Source organism: Patagioenas fasciata, chromosome 10, assembly GCF_037038585.1.
Source record: "Patagioenas fasciata isolate bPatFas1 chromosome 10, bPatFas1.hap1, whole genome shotgun sequence".
NCBI lineage: Eukaryota > Metazoa > Chordata > Aves > Columbiformes > Columbidae > Patagioenas > Patagioenas fasciata.
Window position 1 is genome coordinate 8,810,988 of NC_092529.1, and position 5,237 is coordinate 8,816,224.

The 5,237-nt window shown below is 45.4% G+C and overlaps 1 long non-coding RNA gene across 1 annotated transcript; it reads left to right on the forward strand.

The window, feature by feature from the left end:
- The first annotated feature begins 129 nt into the window (after positions 1–129).
- LOC139828772 (uncharacterized) lies at positions 130–4,343 on the forward strand. Its single transcript, XR_011740709.1, has 3 exons — positions 130–520; positions 1,886–2,013; positions 3,143–4,343. It is a non-coding gene; the product is annotated as an uncharacterized lncRNA (long non-coding RNA).
- Positions 4,344–5,237: the final 894 nt, after the last annotated feature.

The following is a 5,237-nucleotide window of genomic DNA, read 5'->3' on the forward strand; positions in this document are numbered from 1 at the left end:
CGCCTCCGGACCGCGCGCGCGCGCGCCCCCGCCTGCCCGACGGCCAATCGGCGCGGCCGGGCGCGGGGGCTGCCGGGAAGCAGCGCTATAAAAGCCCGGGTGCTATTTACGCCGCGCGGGTTATGCCCTGGGTTCCAAAGCCGCTAGTGGCGCTGTCGCTTCAGGGCCCAGCGTACACTCTGAGGCCTTGTCTGGTGGTGTAGGGCTGGGGAAAAGTGCCTGTGGTTCCCCTGCGGAGCTCCCTTCGTTCCTGACGGTGCGAGGTCTGGGTAGGGTAGAACCAGCAGCACTGAAAGCCTTGCTGCCGTGCGGGACTCCCTCTCTCATTGGGCAGATGTGGTGGGGAGGTGGTGTATCTGGGTGCCCCGTTTTCCTATGAGCCTTTCAGCTGTGTCTGTTGGGACTGGGAGTTCTGTGTTTTCTCCAGTGGAGCCACTGAACTCTGCACACAAGCTGAGCAGAGCTCCTGGAGCTGAGGAAGCTGAGATGCTGGCAGGTGATGTGAGAGAGAGCTGGAAAGGTCAGACATGGCACCATATTTTGCTGCCAGTATCATCTGAACATCACACTATTGATGTGCCTGATGGCAAGGATTGCCCTTGTTTAGGGAGGCAAAACCTCCCAGTTGATGCAGTGCCTGCTTTATGTCCCATAGTGAAGGTCCGTGCTTCACCTGTTGTCTTGTTTCCCTCACTGCATGCCTGAGAAAGTTCAAGAGGTGAAGCTGGCCTTAGGGTGACAAGGAGTTCACGTGTATGGTTGGGGGTTGATGACACTCAGCCTCTGCGTGGCTCTCAAGGTTCCCTTGTGCAACAGACATGCAAGCCCTTAGCTGGCATTTGGGGGTAGCCTGGTTAACTCAGGTTTCCCTAAGGGAAACTGGGTGCTGTGCCAATCCTGGTATGCGATCCTGTTAGTAGGTGCCTCTTTTATTCCCTCCTCATTTGGCTGTGTTTGCATTGCCAGCTAACTTTAGACTGACCTTTTTAGGGACTGCTCTCTGGTGTCTGTAGAGGAAGGAGCTGCTTAACCCCAACCCCTGACAGTAAACAAGTCTCCGGGACTAGCTCTATTAAGCATTTTGAGGAAGCTGACTGTTTTTAATAAAGCAAACATTTGATTCAAATGGATAACTGGTTTGAATGCACACAGCTTGGTAGTGATTCTCAATGTGCAGTCAACGGTGTGTGCGCTCAGGAGGCCCTGTGATAGTTTGTCCTGTGCAGAGATGTGTCTTCCTATACCTCTAACATTATAGGAAAAATAAGACAGAAGTTCATTTGTCTGAAGTCAGTAGTGAAATTACCTGTGTGGTTTGGACACCAGCTTGGGGCTCTAACCGCAAATCAGTTATTCCTAGGTCATATGGGCTTTTCAAAATATTTTTTTTTTTTTATTCTTACTGTCTGATAGAGATCCTTGCAGTCTACTACTTTTTTTCATGTTCAGTGGGAAGTTTGGCCTTTGTTTACAGAACAGTGTTGAGTGTTTTGATCACAGTATGTGTGTGTTCCTCCTTCTAGCACAGTATCTCCTTGCCCAAGGGAGAGACATCTTTGGATTTCAATGACTCTATGGCCCCAGGTCCTGTTCTGGCAGATGAGCCCTGTTCCCATGGACATCATGTTAATAAAAGTGCTTCAGGAGATACTTTTTTCGAATTTGGTAAATGGGTAGCTTATAATGGTTGAGAGCTTTGATTTTAATGAAGGTGGTAGCCAATGAGCTGTGCTACCAGCTATGAGGATCCTCAGTCTAACTCTCTGTTAAACCACACCATTTCAAGGTGTCCATAGTGCTATTTTGCCGTGTTCTCTTATCTCTGTCTCATGTGCGTCACAGTTCAAAACAAAGTCTTCATCCTGACTTCTGTGTTTTGGCCAAGACACCCCTAGGTGTCAGCTCCGAGGACGTGGAGATGGGGGAGAACAGCAGCTCTTCTCGAGTGACATGCGGAGGCGTCATTTATGAGTTAAAGCAATGTGTTTCAAAACAATTACTTTGGTCCTAACTGTAAGTTGTTTTTTTTTTCCTTTCTCAATTTATTCTTTGCCAAGATAAGAGTCTATATGGGGAAAAAAGATTTTTTTAAGTGATAGCAGTAGCAGCTGAAACATTCCAGAATGTATTTTGCAGATATTTTTATTGCAAAGATACCTTTTGAAATGAATTCCACTTAAGTCAGGCAGTGTCTCAAGTGTATTTACAGCTACTAGAAACAACGAAAACTGAGAGAAAATAATAAAAAAAAAAATAGCTGATAAGATTTTTTTCTTTTTTTTTTCTTGAAGAACATAACACGGGTTATATTTTTAGTTAAGCTATACACTTGATTGAAGTGTAAACGGTTTCCATGCTAGGAAAGTATGAGAGCTTACTTTTAACACCACAGCATGACATTATTTAGCAAAAGTCCTGCCAAAACTTACCTGGCTCAAATGTTTTCTCTTTATTAATTGTATCATAATTTGCTTTTATAAGTTTTTTCTGGATACCGTTTCCAGTTTCAGATGTGCTCACCAACATAACATGTTGGTATGTTCATGGTGTCATTGCTTTAGAACCATCAGCTGAGCAGTGTGAAGCATCTGTCCACCCCAGTAACAATATATTTGTAAGGTGGTGACATATGTGCTGTTTAAAAAAAAAAATCACCAACTATACTTTTCCAAGCTGATTTGGATATCCAGCTCCTCTTAAAGCCAAGAACTTTTATCTGAACCCAGCCTGCTCAGACTTAGGAAGGATGAAAATTAGCAGGTCAAGCCACTCCAAACATGTTATGTGTCTTCCCAGGTTCCTCTTATGTGGCCTAGTTAAGCAAATGGGAACTCTCCTAATGGTGCCAGTGTTAAAAAAAAAAGAAAAAAAAAAAAAGAAAAATCATCAGAGTCCAAACCAAAAGGAGAGACCTATTTCTTCCATTTAGGACAACATGCTTCACCTTTCCCAGTCTCTGCAGCATTTAGGCCAAGCACAGGCCTTGATGATGTTGGGTTTTGACCTGTCTTGTAGACAAAGAAGCCTGAAGGCCAAGTTGCCTGTCTGAAGTCCTGAAGGAAGTGGCCACCTCACAAGCCAGTCCTTTAATATCCTCTTTCCCTTATGCTCTGGCGATTAACTCACTTATGTCTCTCCACAGGTGTTTTCTTGCAGATGGACCAATGGGCACTGTGTTAATCAGCATTGCTGTCATGATAGCCTTAATGACTGGGAGAACTCTGGTGCTCTGGATGGGGGATTTTCACAGAAGAGGGAACTGCCCTTTCTCAGGGACCAGGAAGTCCAAAGCTTCTGATTTTCACAGGGAGAGCAGAAGCTCCAAAAAGCTGCTGACCTCTGTCAAACGCAGGCTCTTATCCACAGTTGGAGAAACAGAGCCTCGGAGCCCCCGCTTGGTGCAGCTGAAGTCCGTGGAATATGTACCCAAAGGTCTGAATCTCTTGGAGACCTTGGCTGGCTCTTGGGCATGATGGCTTCAGACAGCAGTGACTTTCACAAGCTCATTTCTTAATCCTAGCCTGACCCATCTTCCTCTCTCCCACAAACAGGGCACAAGCAGCTTGTCATGCGGTTCTGAAAACCTTTCTTACTTATATTTCACTATCATTTTCTTATTGATGCAAGATATTTTTCTGCACAGTTCTTTTAACTTGTACCTCAGTTGAAAGCTGCTTTGAATTTCAAGTCACAATTATTTAGTTTCTTTCACACCAACATAGCCCCTTTGCTTTAAGTTTGTACATAGCGTTCTACAGGCTTTAAGAGCACAGTTGTGCTATGGCAAGAAAATGCAATGAAAATAAAATGACCTTGTGGTATGTGCAGAGAGATTTAATTGAATTAAAAACCCCATGAGAAAAAATCTACATTTGAACTTGATCTGGTTGAACATGTCCCTGCTCATTGTAGGGGGTTGGACTAGATGAGCTTTGAAGGTCCCTTCCAACCCAAACTGTTCTATGATTCTATGAAACTGAACAGAATATATTGATACAATTTGATTCTGAAATAATTTAATTTCCACACCATTTTACTAGTATTTCAAAATCTGTTTTTCTGTTAAGTGTCTCCTCCACCCCCCAATTCTGTGTGTGGTGGGTTTTTTTTTTTTGTTGTTTTTTTTTTTCCCCAAGAACCAGCAAAAAAGTCCTCAGACTATTTGCTCCATTCCAGATACAACCTCTGCAGGTGGCACAAATGTACAGCACACTCCGCTTATATCCCAGGCTGGCCTGTCAGAAGAAGGAACGCAGCAGAAATAACATCCTGCTAGGACTAAATTTTCATATGTGATTTCAACCTGTCATTAACACTCAGTAAAACCACTATTTTTCTTGCATGCATAAAGGAAGGACTAAGTGATACCTCCTCAGCATGAATCATACTGCGCCTGAGCAGCAAGGACAGACCTGCCCGTGACCTGCCAGAACCTGCAGTCCCACCTGAGCAGGACAGGGTCCCTGCTCTGCTCCCTTCCTGTGCTGTGCTGCTACGCCCTGGAGAAGCTAAATCCCAGAAGGACCAGAACAGGACACCTGGAATGTGCTTATACAGCTGGAAGGGGAAGAAAGTCCTGGCCATGCCCTGCTGTTGGCTGTAAGGCTCCCCAAAATAAGCTGCAGTGCAGCAGGATGAGAACTGAGGCCTGAGTAGCACTGAGGGCACTTGGCTGGGATGTCCTGTACCACCTGTCTGGAGAATCTCCCTACCCATGTGTAAAAAATGAGAGAAAATGCCTAATATCCTCTGTTATTCAAGTCCCCTGTTGCAACTGAAGATAGGACAGATTTTTAGGCTGCTTTTAGTGCTTTCGGACAGAGGAGGGAGCTGTCAGCTCACCATTGAACTGCTCTGCAAGCAGAGATGCCCACCTGCAAGCTGGTTAAGCTGTCTGGGTGGCCCACGGAACGAAGATGTTAAACCTGGCTTGCAGGAGGTGGATGCTAGCCTGAAAGTGCTTAAATGTTTTGCTTTAGTTGCATATATGGAGTGTTTCTGTGTCCCTGTACAATGAAAACTGCAATAACTACTCTGTGGGGACAGTGGGAGCAGCAGGCCTGAGAAGCTGTTTGGAGGTGCAATGTTTGGCTGTGGGCTCTGGTGCTTTTTGTTGCTGTAGCAATGCTGCCCCAAGAGCCCCCAGAAAACTGCAGCCAGTGCAACACCTTCTTCCTAATGGCCAGAGACAGAGCACCCTCTTCTGTGTCTGAGCTATGCAAGCAGCCCTTTCTTTT